Raw genomic sequence first — 15,000 nt, forward strand, 5'->3', positions numbered from 1 at the left:
CCATCCACGTCAAAGCAAATGGTGGATATTTGTCATTTCTAATGGCTGAGGAATATCCCATTGTATACATAAACCACATCTTCTTTATCCATTCATCTTTCGATGGATTTTTTATTCCTCTTTTGATTTCTTCTTTGACCCTTTGGTTGTTTAGGAACGTGTTGTTTAGTTTTCACATGCTTGTCAATTTTCCAGCTTTCCTTTTGTTGATTTCTAGTTTCATAACAATGTGGTTGGGAAAGATATTTGGCGTGATATCAGTCTTCTTGAATTTGTTAAGACTTGGTTTGTGTCCTATCATCTGATTTATTCTGAAGAATTTTTAGTATGCACTTAATAAGAATGTATTTTGGTGCCATTGGATAGAATGTTCTATAAATGTCTATTAGCGACATCTGGTCTGGTGTTTGGTTTTGTCCAACATTTTCATGTAGATTTTCTGCCGGGATGATCCATCTATTGCTGATAGTGGGGTACTGAAGTCTCCTACTATTATTGTATTGCTGTCTGTTTTTCCCTTCAGATCTGTTAATATTTCTTTAATCTGTATTGGCACTCTGATATTGGATACATATATTTTTGGTTGTTATGTCTTCTTGATGAATTGACCCCTTTATTATTATTTAATGACCTTCTTTGTCTCTTATTCCCAATTTTGGCTAAAAGTCTATTTTGTTTGATATAAGTATAGCTGCACTGCTTTCTTTTAGTTTCCACTTTTTCCATCTCACTTTTAGCTCGTGTGTCTTTAAAGCTGAAGCGAGTTTCTTCTAGGCAGCGTATAGTTAGGGTTTTTTTGTTTGTTTGTCTTTAGTTGTGCCTTTGGTTGGTGAATTCAGTGTATTTACACTTAGGATACTTATAATATGTTATCTTACTAATGTAAACTTGTTAATTGATTTCTGGCTATTTTGTTGTTCAATTGTTTGTTTTTCCTGTTTCCTCTTAACTTTGTGAATGGTTATTTTTCCTGATGGTATGCTTAGATTCCCCTTTCTCTTCTGTGAACCTAATATAAGTTTTTGCTTTGTGGTTACCAGATGGTTTACATAAAACATAGACCAAAAAATCCATTTTAAGCTGATAGCAATTTAACTTTGGTGTCATACAAAATAGCTATACTTTTACTTCATTCTTTTATATTTTTGATATCACAGTTTACTTTTTATGTGGTGTGTGTGTGTGTGTGTTTAAAGATTTGTTTATTTCTTTTGACATAGAGAGGGCACGAGAGAGCATAAGCAGGGAGAGCAGCAGAGGGAGAGGGAGAAGCAGGCTCCTTGCTGAGGAGGGAGCCCCACAACTACATGAGGCTCAATCCCAGGATGCTTGGATCATGACCTGAGCTGAAGGCAGACACTTAAGTGACTGAGCAGCCCAGGTACTCCTATGTTGTGTGTTTGTTCACAAACTACAGTAGTTGGACTACAGTTATACTATAATTAATTGGTTAAAACTCTATCCTATACAGAAATAGTCTTCTAAATCTGATTGTATATTTACCTCTACCAGTGTGTGGTCTATTTTCATGTTTTCGTGTTACATCTTTTCAGTTCAGCTCGAGGATCTCCTTTCATTATTTCTAGCTGGAAGGATCTAATGGTGATTAATACTCTCTTTTACTTATCTGGGAGAGTCTTTATTTCTCTTTCTTATCTGTAGGATAGTTTGGGCAGAGATTCTCAATTGGTATATTTTCCCAACACTTCTTATACATCATTCCACTGTCTCTTGACCTAAGGGTATCTGCTGTGATATCCATTGATAACCTAATGGGAGTTCCTTTGCAGATTATACACTTTTTTTCTCACTTGCTTTTAGGATTCTCTCTTTCTAATTTTTGACACTTTCCTTATAATATGCCTTGGAGAAGGTCATTTTGCAATGAGATAATGTAGCAGTCTATTAGCTTCATTAACTTGGATGTCCATGTATCTTCCTAGCTTTAGGAAGTTCTCAGCTATTGTATCTTTAAATAGACTTTCTGTCTCCTTCTCCTCTCTTTTCTTTTTCTAACTCCAATTATTCTAAAGCCATATGCTTCATGGTTCCCAGAGGCTTTCTTTGCACTCTTTTATTCTTTTTTTTTTCTTGTTCTCTGACTGGGTTATCTCATAGTTCCTGTACTCAGGTTCCCTGATTCTACTTTCTGTTTCTGTCTACTATGGATGCTTCCTGTTGCATATTTTTTCATTTTATTCATTGAATCCTGCAGCTCTAGATTTTCTGCTTGGTAATTTTTAATGATTTCTATGTCTATGAAATTTCCCGCTTTGTTCATATATTCTTTTTCATTTCATTGAACTGTCTTTTTGTGTTTTCCTGTATCTCTTTAGTTTCTTCAGAACAGCTATTTTGGTGTTTTATTTTTAAAGATTTTATTTATTTATTTATTTATTTATTTATTTATTTATTGAGAGAGAGAGAGAGAGAGAGCGAGCGAGAAAGAGAAAAGGTGCAGGGGGATGGGCAAAGGGAGAGGGAGAAACAGATTCTTTGCTGAGCAGGGTTTGATCCTGAAACTCCTAGGATCATTGTTCATGTATTCTTTTTTATTTCATTGAACTGTCTTTTTGTGTTTTCCTGTATCTCTTTAGTTTCTTCAGAACAGCTATTTTGGTGTTTTATTTTTAAAGATTTTATTTATTTATTTATTTTTTGAGACAGAGAGAGAGAGAAAAGGTGCAGGGGACTGGGCAAAGGGAGAGGGAGAAACAGATTCTCTGCTGAGCAGGGTTGATCCCGAAACTCCTAGCAGAAGGGAGATGCTTAAATGACTGAACCACCTAGGCACTCTCAAAACAGCTATTTTGAGTACTTTATTAGCTGGATTGCAAAATTCTGTGACTTTGAGTTGGTTATTGGAGGATTATTTTTATTTTTTAATGATGACATGACTCCTTGCCTCTCATGTTCATTGGAGTTTTATTTTCCTGCTTTTGTATTTGAAATAGTAGATACCTCCTCAAATCTTTACTAGCTATCTTTGGATGGGAGATATTTTTCATTGGTTTTACTATAGCTGGTATCTTATTCAGCTTTGTTTGGACATGCCTACGCCAGACTTCTTTCCATGGCTAAATTCTTAACTTGTATGTGTGCATTAGTTCTTACAACTCACCAGACTGGCTCCTAGAAAGTTCTGTTTTGTTTCTTAGAAGAAGGTGGAGCTACAGCTTAAGTTGTGGTTCCTTCCTTGAATGGAAGTTTTTCTTAGCATATTCATTCTTAACTGGAGCTCACTTTTTCCTCTGACTTAAGAAAACGCACAGTGATCTATCACAGGGTGGGTAGATTTGGCACATAGGGTGTTGCAGGTGACTGCTGGTCAGATGGGGGGATCTATTACATCCTTTTAATGCCCTTTGATATTCTTAACTACTTCTTTCATGATATCTACACCCCCTCTTCCCAGTAATGAAGGTCCCACCTTAGGACTTAGTATGGCCGGAGAGAAATGGGTTTCTGGGTTTCTCCATTATTTTCCACACAGCTGTAGTAGCCAGGCACTCACTCACCACTTTCTTTTTACCACACAGACTAGTTTGCCACTGGCTAGTTCATTCCTGCACTGTGTTGCCTTGGGGGAAAGGATGGTACTGCCAAGGGCATACAAACTTGTATTTATTTTTTGCTCCAGTGGATATCTGAACTTTTTCCTCAGGAAAGCTGGACTTGAACAAAATCTTACTTTTCCATGGTTGTTCACACAAACTAGCACTCCAGGTTTTCCCTGACTGTGGCTGAGAGTGTCAGGCTGATTTGCTAGCTTCCACTAGATTCACAGCACATACTGAGATTTGTTACCTGTTATCTACTACAGGAGAGCAAAATTCCTCCTTGGCCCTGGCCATGTGGTGCTAGAGCTCACATCTCCCACAGATGTACTTTTGTTCATGGCTAGGTGCTAATTTTTAGTTGTTAATGGAGAGAGAAAGAGGGATTTTAGTTCAAGATAGTAACATAGGAGGCTCTTGAACTTATTTTCTCCCATGAACACACCAAATCTATAGCTCCACATGGAACAATATGCTATGAGAGAAATTCATAAACTAGCCGAATGACTCCTGTACCTTGTTCAAACAAGAAAAATTCTACATTGAAACAAATGGGAGATGTGGAGCTACAGCCTTGCCAATAACCCCACCCCTGGCACAGTCACATAGATTGGGAGGGAACTCACAACTTCTAGCTTCCTAAGTTGTGAAGGTTTTGGACCCGATACCAAGCACCTTAACTTTTGAGACTTCCTCCTGGGATATTGGCTCCCAAAACACCTATCTCTGAAAGCCAATCTCCGTGAGATTCACAAAATGATAGCAAACAAAGAAACTGTTCTGAACTGGCTATCACCCAGGACTTAATTCAGAGAGCAGTCAGAAACACTCAACTCCCAGTCTTTTATTGAAAGAGGTCCATATACATATTATAAAAGCTACAGTTTGAGGTAAGCCTTCTAATTTAACACACACCTATGGGTGGACTGCTATCTTCCCTGGAGACTGGGGAGGACTGCAGGCACTATCTCTGTACTTTCTCTCTGCGCTACCCCAGGTCACCAGTATCTCCTAGAAAGGATTGTGCTCATGCCTGATATCCTGGATTTTGTGGGTCCTCCCTGGGGGGACATCCCTTGATAGCCCAGCTCTTTTGGCCAGTGGGGCTTGTATTCATGGATCCCACAGAATTGTACCAAACAAAGAAATAGTCCTTAATAGGCTGTTCCCCTCAGGGAACCTGAGGTGTCTATTTTTCTAATGCACAGAAACCAACACAGAGAAGGAAAATGAGGAAACAAATATTTCAAACAAAAGAATAAGATAAAGCCTCATAAACAGATCTTAATGAAACAAGATGAGTGATTTATCTGAGAGAGAATTCAAATTATGGTCATAAACATGCTCATCTCATCGGGAGAGCAATACATGAACAAAGTGAGAATTTCAACAGAGATAGAAAATATAAGAGATTACCAAACAGAAATCTCAGAGCTGAAGAAAACAATAAGTTAACTGAAAAATTCAATAAAATGGGTCAACTGCATACTAGATCAATGAAGTTGAAGACAGGGCTTTGGAATTTATCTAGTGGAGCAACCAGATAAAGAATAAAATAGAGTGAAGTGTTGGCTTAAGAGATGTATAGGCCACTGTCAAACAGACCTACTGGTCTGTTTGCATTATAGAGGTCCCAGAAGGGAGAGAGAGAGAGAGAGAGAGAGAGAGAGAGAGAGAGAGAGAGAGAGAAAGCTTATTTCAAGAAATAATGGCTGAAAAGCTCCCTAACCTAGGAAAAGAAACAGACATCTATATCCGAGATCCCCAAGAATTCCAAGTAACATGAATCCAAAGAGAACCACATGAGATATATTAAAAGGAGATAATTTTAAAAGTAGCCAGAGGAAAACAACTTTTATGTTCAAGGAAACCTCTATAAAATTATCAGTAGATTTTTCAGCAGAAACTTTGCAGGCCTAAGAGTATGGCACAATATATTCGAAGTGCAAAACAAACAAACAAACAAACAAAACAAAACAAAACAAAACAACAAAGTGCTGAAAGAAGAAAACCTGCCAATCAAGAATAGTCTACCTGGATAAATTGTCCTTCAGAATTGAAGGAGGGAATAGAGTTTCTAGATAAGCAAACCTGAGCAGTTCATTGCCACTAGACTGCCTTTACAAAAAGCTTATAGGGGACTTCTTCAAGCAGAAACAAGATGTCACTAATTAGTAGTAAGAAAACATATGAAAACAAAATCATTAGAAAGGTAAATTCAGAGCATTCTTATGTGGTGATCATGGTAATATATCACTTATAAATGCAGCATAAGGTTTAAAAGACAAAAGTAAAAATAAAGTGACAACTACAATAATTTGTTAATGGATACACAAAATAAAAAGATATAAATTGTTGCATCAAAAAATAAAATGTAGCAATGTACTTTTAATATACACTTGAACTTAAGTTGCTGTCAGTTTAAAGTAGACTGTTACAATAAGTTTGATGTAAATCTCATGATAGCCACAGAGCCAGTATTTATAGTAAATCTGTGAAAGATAAGGAGAAAGGAATCTAAATATACTAATACGGAAAATCATCAAATACAAAGACAGAGGGCAAGAGATGAAGAAACAAATGAGTTACAAAACATTCAGAAAACAATGAAATGCCATATTAAGTCCACACTTATCAGTAGTACTTTAAATACCAAAGAACTAAATTTTCCAGCCAAACACATTGAGTGAGTGAATGGATAAAAAACACACAGACACACATAGAAAAAGGTCCAACTATATGCTGTCTATGAGAGAGTTACTTATTAGAGCTTGAAAGACACACACAGAGACAAAAATGAAGGGATGGAAAAGAAATTCCATGTAAATGTAAATCAAAAGAAAGGAGGTTTAGCTGTATTTATATCGGAAAAAAATAGATCTTTTTTTAATAAATTAATTTTTATTGGTGTTCAATTTACCAACAAACAGAAAATAGATCTTAAGACAAAGATTTTATTTATTTATTTTTTCAGTTTTCTCATTTTTTTAATAAATTAATTTTTATTGGTGTTCAATTTACCAACATACAGAATAACACCCAGTGCTCATCCCGTCAAGTGTCCCCCTCAGTGCCCGTCACCCATTCACCCCCCCCCCGCCCTCCTCCCCTTCCACCACCCCCAGTTCGTTTCCCAGAGTTAGGAGTCTTTATGTTCTGTCTCCCTTTCTGATATTTCCCACACATTTCTTCCCCCTTCCCTTCTATTCCCTTTCACTATTATTTATATTCCCCAAATTAATGAGAACATACACTGTTTGTCCTTCTCCGATTGACTTACTTCACTCAGCATAATACCCTCCAGTTCCATCCACGTAGAAGCAAATGGTGGGTATTTGTCATTTCTAATGGCTGAGGAATATTCCATTGTATACATAAACCACATCTTCTTTATCCATTCATCTTTCGATGGACACCGAGGCTCCTTCCACAGTTTGGCTATTGTGGACATTGCTGCTAGAAACATCGGGGTGCAGGTGTCCCGGCGTTTCATTGCATCTGCATCTTTGGGGTAAATCCCCAACAGTGCAATTGCTGGGTAGTAGGGCAGGTCTATTTTTAACTCTTTGAGGAACCTCCACACAGTTTTCCAGAGTGGCTGCACCAGTTCACATTCCCACCAACAGTGTAAGAGGGTTCCCTTTTCTCCACATCCTCTCCAACATTTGTTGTTTCCTGCCTTGTTAATTTTCCCCATTCTCACTGGTGTGAGGTGGTATCTCATTGTGGTTTTGATTTGTATTTCCCTGATGGCAAGTGATGCAGAGCATTTTCTCATGTGCATGTTGGCCATGTCTATAAGACAAAGATTTTAACAAGAGACAAAGGTCATTATATAACTATAAAAGATCAACTCAACAAGAAGATATAACATTTGCAAATATTTATGCATGCAACATAGAAACATCTAAATTTATAAAGGAAATATTACCAGACTCAATGGGAGAAATAGGTACAATATGATAACAGTCGGGAAACCTCAGCACCCCATTTTCTTTTTCTTTTTTTTAATAATAAATTTATTTTTTATTGGTGTTCAATTTACCAACATACAGAATAACACCCAGTGCTCATCCCGTCAAGTGCCCCCTCAGTGCCCGTCACCCATTCACCCCCACCCCCCACCCTCCCCCCCTTCCACCACCCCTAGTTCATTTCCCAGAGTTAGGAGTCTTTATGTTCTGTCTCCCTTTCTGATATTTCCTACCCATTTCTTCTCCCTTCCCTTCTATTCCCTTTCACTATTATTTATATTCCCCAAATGAATGAGAACATATAATGTTTGTCATTCTCCGATTGACTTATTTCACTCAGCATAATACCCTCCAGTTCCATCCACGTTGAAGCAAATGGTGGGTATTTGTCATTTCTAATGGCTGAGTAATATTCCATTGTATACATAAACCACATCTTCTTCATCCATTCATCTTTCGATGGGCACCGAGGCTCCTTCCACAGTTTGGCTACTGTGGACATGGCTGCTAGAAACATCGGGGTGCAGGTGTCCCGGCGTTTCATTGCATCTGAATCTTTGGGGTAAATCCCTAACAGTGCAATTGCTGGGTAGTAGGGCAGGTCTATTTTTAATTCTTTGAGGAACCTCCACACAGTTTTCCAGAGTGGCTGCACCAGTTCACATTCCCACCAACAGTGTAAGAGGGTTCCCTTTTCTCCGCATCCTCTCCAACATTTGTTGTTTCCTGCCTTGTTAATTTTCCTCATTCTCACTGGTGTGAGGTGGTATCTCATTGTGGTTTTGATTTGTATTTCCCTGATGGCAAGTGATGCGGAGCATTTTCTCACGTGTGTGTTGGCCATGTCTATGTCTTCCTCTGTGAGATTTCTCTTCATGTCTTTTGCCCATTTCATGATTGGATTGTTTGTTTCTTTGGTGTTGAGTTTAATAAATTCTTTATACATCTTGGAAACTAGCCCTTTATCTGATACGTCATTTGCAAATATCTTGTCCCATTCTGTAGGTCGTCTTTTAGTTTTGTTGACTGTATCCTTTGCTGTTCAAAAGCTTCTTATCTTGATGAAGTCCCAATAGCTCATTTTTGCTTTTGTTTCTTTTGCCTTCGTGGATGTATCTTGCAAGAAGTTACTGTGGCCGAGTTCAAAAAGGGTGTTGCCTGTGTTCTTCTCTAGGATTTTGATGGAATCTTGTCTCACATTTAGATCTTTCATCCATTTTGAGTTTATCTTTGTGTATAGCACCCCATTTTCAACAATGGATAGATCTCCCAGACAGAATATTTGTATCAAAACATTGGACTTAAACTACATGTTAGAATAGATGGGATTAACAGACATTTGCAGAACATCCCATCCAAAGGAAGCAGAATATATATTTTCTAGAGTGCAAGTGAAACATGCTCCAAGGTAGTTCATATATTAAGCCACAGAATTAGTCTTATTGAATTTAAAGAGATTAAAAGTGTATTAAGCATCTTTTCCAATGGTGTGAAATTAGAAATTAAGTACAAGAAGAAAACTTGAAGGGGAGGTGGGTGGGGGGTGGGGGTGACTGGGTGACGGGCACTGAGGGGGGCACTTGATGGGCACTGGGTGTTATTCTATATGTTGGCAAATTGAACACCAATAAAAAATTAATTTATATTAAAAAAAGATAAATAATACTGTTGGAGAGAATGTTGAGAAAATGGAACCCTTATGCAGTGTTAGTGGAAATGTAAGTTGGTTCAGCCATTTTGGAAAATAGTATGGAGGTTCCTCAAAAAATTAAGAGTAGATCTACCATATTATCTAGCTATACTACTTCTGGGTATTCCAAAGAAATAAAAAACATGAGTTCAAAAAGATATTCACTCTTATGTTAACTGCAGCATTATTTGTAATTGCCAACATTTGGAAACATCTTTAGTATTCATCAGTGAAAGAATGGATAAAAAGGATGTTTGGGCACCTGGTGGCTTGGTTGGGTGTCCAACTCTTGATTTTGGCTCCAGTCATGATCTCCGGGTCTTGAGATCAAGCCCTATGTTGGGCTCCATGCTCATTGTGGAGTCTGCTTGGGGTTCTCTCTCACCTTCTCCTGCTCCTCCTTGCTCGTGCCCACACACACACACTCTCTCTCAAATAAACATATACAATCTTTGAAAACTGGAGGTTATATATATATATATAGATATATATATACATATATTGATATATATATACATATTGATATATGTGTGTATGTCTATAGATATAGATATAGATAGATATAGATATACTGGAATACTACTGGGCCATAAAGAAGAATGAACATTTGCTGTTTGTAACGACATGGTTGGACCTCGAAGGTATTTTTCCATGTGAAATGAGACAGATGGAGAAAGAAAATTATTACATGATTTCCCTCTTATCTGGAATCTAAAGACAAAAGATAAACAAACATAATAATGCAAAAATAAACTCATAGATCCAGAGAACAACTGATGGTTACCAGAGAAAGGAGACTGTGGAGTGGGTAAAATGGTAATGAAGGTCAATTAAAGGTGATGACTGGTAGCTAGCCTTTTGGTGGTATATGTAGTGTATGGAGATGTTGCTTATAATGTACATCTGTAACTTATATAATGTTATCAGTTTTTTGGCATAGTCAGGCCTGGAGCATGCTGCTTGGTATCTCCCCAGAAAATGTGCAACCTTAGATATGATGACTGTAATGATGCGTTTAGGGTGCAGGAAGTGAATCCCTAATGTGAGCATCCTAGGGATTCCAGGACTTTAAGTTGATCAGGAACAGAAAAGCCAGCAGACTTGGGGGTTACATGAAGACAGAGTCCAACTAAGAGAATTTCAAGAAAATTTTTAAAAGACATTTTTTTTCTATTCAAGAGTTTATGGACTAATTTCATACATATTATATTACTATTTATACAGTACATTTATGTAGTTACATCACATAGATTTTATTTTTTTCGATCACCATATGAAGATGGTAGGTGAGAAATTGTAATGCAAATATTACAGATAGAACCTTCGGGCACATAGATGTCTGCCACATTCTTCCCAGTGGAGCAACAATTCATTTGAATCTCATAATGTGTGATTTGTGAAACATACAAGTTTTTATATACCAGAAGTATGTCCTCTATTGCTTGGCCATGGTGCCCACATTCTACACTTTGGTGTTTTACCTTTAAAACTATTTTAAGATGATTACCATATGGTTTCACTTATATATGGAATATAAGAAACAGCACTGAAGATCATAGGGGAAGGGAGGGAAAACTGGGAAGAAATGAGAGAGAGAGACAACCATGAGAGACTCTTAACCTGAGGGTCACAGGAGGGGAGGTGGATGGAGGGACGAGGTAACTGGGTGATGGGCATTAGGGAGGGCATGTCATGTGACGAGCACTGGGTGTCATATGCAACTGATAAATATTGAACACTAGATCTGAAACTAATATACTATATGTTGGCTAACTGAATTTAAATAAAAAAACTATCTTAAGAACTTGTTCAGTTTAAGGATTTTAAAAAATATATTATTTATTTATTCATAAGAGACACAGACAGAGAGAGAGAGAAAGAGGCAGAGACATAGGCAGAGGGAGAAGCAGGCTCCCCACAAGGAGCCGAAAGTGGAACTGGATCCCGGATCCTGCAATCATGTCCTGAGACCAAGGCAGACACTCAACTGCTGAGCCACCCAGACATCCTAGTTTAAGGATTAAGTTATTACAGTTCTTATCAGGGGGAATATATACTAACCTATCAGCAAGAGTTAAATAATTAACTCACTGCCCACCCACCCCTTTCTCCCTAGAAGTGAGAATAGTTGAAATAGGTCAAACCAAGAATGGGACCTTATCTAAAACATCCCTGTATCCCTAGTAACTGGCAGGGTAGATGAGTTTCATTTCTAAACAACTAGAAACAAATGACAAAAATGTTTGTGGGAATGATGCTAAGTAGATATTTTTAGTGAAGGATGAGTAATGCAGCATAAATTGTTGGCAAGAACTCCAAATCAGAACATAGAAAGTACAACTACTATTAACAGAAGGTGTGCTTGTATTATATCCCCTGATAAGTGCTTTAAAAGCATTATCCAGTTTGTTTCTCTCTGTGAAGACCTACTCTATGAAGTAGCTACCACTGTCACCCCATTTGATGATAATCCTGAGGCTGGGAGAGGTTAATTTGTTCGAGGTCACACACAAGTCACCAAGTGGAAGGGTCAGAATTGTACCCAGATTGGTTGCTACCAATGTCCCAGGATGTTGCCCTGATAAATCATGGCTCTGTCATGAATTAGTTTTATTGTTGTCTCTTATTGCCTCAACTTCCTGACTTATGCATAGGAAATAATGCGATGTCTGCCTCACAAGCAGCTGTGTTGATTGGATCTGGTCAGAACTGTTTTTTATAAATTTATTTTTTATTGGTGTTCAATTTGCCAACATATAGAATAACACTTAGTGCTCATCCTGTCAAGTGCCCACCTCAGTGCCCGTCACCCATTCACCCCCACCCCCACCCTCCTCCCCTTCCACCACCCCTAGTTCGTTTCTCAGAGTTAGGAGTCTTTGATGTTCTGTCTCCCTTTCTGATATTTCCCATTCATTTTTTCTCCTTTACCCTTTATTCCCTTTCATTATTTTTTATATTCCCCAAATGAATGAGACCACATAATGTTTGTCCTTCTCCGATTGACTAATTTCACTCAGCATAATACCCTCTAGTTCCATCCACATTGAAGCAAATGGTGGGTATTTGTCGTCTCTAATGGCTGAGGAATAGTCCATTGTATACATATGGATCTGGTCAGATATTTGAGAAAATGTATGTATGTATATACCTAAAATTCAAGAGCTTTGTACAGAGGGAATTGTTCACATATCTAATTTATTTTAATTAAGGTATTTTACCAGCTAGTGTTTTACCAGTGTCAACTTGGGCAAATCTTTTAGCTCCCCTGGCTTTAGGTTCCTCACCTGGTAATTGATGATGTTGGACTAGATGATCCCTAGGTTCTTTCCAGTCCTAAAGACTTTTAAGTTTCTGATAGAAAAGCTATAATTATGAAAACATGATTGGACTATAGAGAAAGTGCGGAATGGATCCAGAAGGGACATGGCAAAGTGGGGCATGAAATTAGCAGGACAAATACTCCATGACAACCATGACTCCAGAGGACAAATATCTAGAGGGTTTGTTCCCTCTAATTGTCTTTTCTCCTCTTACCTGTGCCCTCAACAATAACACATTTAAGAGGATCTCAGTTGTGGGCATCTCTCTTGCTCTGAGTGGATAGCCAGTTTGATGGCCAAAGGCTCCCAACTTGGAGAACAATAGGGCCTACCTGGAAAATTCTTTTGGAAAAGAAAGAAGCAATTTCAGCCTTTGGCAAGAGGTCTGTCTTCTTGGGGAATCTGGGTCAGGTGACAGGGCAAGATTTAGTGAGTACAGTGGATTCTGTTATCTTAATAGACACGTGATTCTTCCAGTAGGACCTGTGCGGAGCAAGGTTTATTGTCTACAGTCTCTCCCATTCTTCACCTCTTTCCCACTCCCAGACTCTCCACTGTGGGCTCTTCCTTGGGTTCTCTTGCTCCTTACCCAACTTCTCTGACCTTCATTGAGAAGATGATCTCTAATCTAAAATTTCTAAAATCTAATCTAAGATTATTCTGGGGTGAGGGATGAATGTCGAGTTCTAGTTCTGTAATTTCTTAAGGGTGTGTTCTCGAGCTCCATTACCTTCTGGTTTTTTCACCTGTAAAATGAGGGATAATGGGATTATTTAGAATCTAATGAGACAATGTTTATAAAGCCCAACGAATTTTAGAATTGAATAATTGAGCACTGAATTAAAAATAATGATTTACTGAATTAAAGGGAGTTTCCTAGATCCCACATTCTTGTCTAGATTTTCCAACTGTATCCATCCCAAGGGCTTTTTTGAATTTTATTTTGTTTATGGAGTCTGTTATAATAATTAATTAATTAATTAGATTTACATGTTAATATATAGCCTTGATTAATAATTTCTGAGCAGCAAAAGGCAAGTTGGTTATTAAATAATATTAGAAAGTACTCATGTACAATTCCATTGGCCTTTTTAAATACTTCAAATAATTCTCAATGGTCATCTCTGGAGACTCTGGGGGTCTGGAGGCACTAGTGTGCATAACACAGATATTGGAGATACCTCACTTCAAGGCATTGCCGGTCAGTCTCTTTTAACCCTTTCTTTACTCACATTGTTCTTCATTGCAACATCTTAGCTTTTCTTTACCTGATTTTTTACTCTGTCCAACCTTACTAACTGGCCATATCCTTGGTAGTCAGAATTGGAAAGGTTTTGATTAGCTAGATGCAAATAGTAGAAATCTCCAATTAATATTTACATCAGTCACTTATTCTTTAAATTGTCTTGGAAAATGGTCAACATATGCAAAAACTTAAGCAGGGAGTGAATTTTTCCCCTTTTCCTATAGCTTACCAAAGTTTAACAAGATATATTTTATCACAAATTAGTAAAACAATCATGGGAGTGATGAGTTACATAAAAAAACCTTTACCTCTGGCTGCCTTTGTCACCAGAATGTAAGAAGAAACTGAAGAGTTTTACTGCAAGTGATTAATCAGACTCTTGGCTTATTTTCACTGAATTGATTGATTATGTCGGTATATTGGGGGATGTTGTGCACGAGAGTTTATATTTTCAAAAAATTTTCTCTAACTCATCTTGGAGAAAATAGGGGGGGGATTTTATACTGGCAACACTTTTGGAGTCAACAGAAAGATTTCCAAGCTCATAAAACCATAATTGAAATGAGATCATTTTAGTTTTGCACCAAAAGCGGGTGAAAGAACCATTTATTCAACCTTTATTTACTTGGCAATGCAAATATTAGTATACACGATGTTTTCATCAAGTAGTGAAACCTTTCCACTAGACTGTGTCTGTATATAGCATCTCAGCTCAAGGTGGTGGTGGTGACGCATAAAAAGTGGCATCAGGGCTTTCCACTCCAGCTGACTGGGAGATAACAGAATAATACAAGACAGAAATAGTCATTGATTAACGATATTCTTGCCTCTAGGCTTAGAGACCATCTAATTTAGAAAATAATTATGTGCAGAGCTCTTTGATATTTCCGCATTAGTTTGCCTTATTTTTCTTGAAAGAGAGGAATAATAATGGAGATGATAAAGGCTAACACTTATTGAGCCCTTACTGTTTTAAGCTTTTTACATCATTCAATCCTTGCAGCCACTTTCTGATAATAGTAAGCACTACCAGCCCCATTTATAGACGAGGCAACTGAGTCACACAGGGCCTAATAACTTGCTAAGGGTGACACAGTCACTGGTAGAAGCCAGGAAATTCTGAGAGTCTGTTTCATCTGTCATTGTCTCTCCCCTTTATTTTCCCTCCCCTCTACCTTTCTGTCTCACTCTGTGCTTTTATTGAGGATTT

Source organism: Nyctereutes procyonoides, unplaced genomic scaffold (assembly GCF_905146905.1).
Source record: "Nyctereutes procyonoides isolate TBG_1078 unplaced genomic scaffold, NYPRO_anot_genome, whole genome shotgun sequence".
In the NCBI taxonomy this organism is placed as follows: Eukaryota; Metazoa; Chordata; class Mammalia; order Carnivora; family Canidae; genus Nyctereutes; species Nyctereutes procyonoides.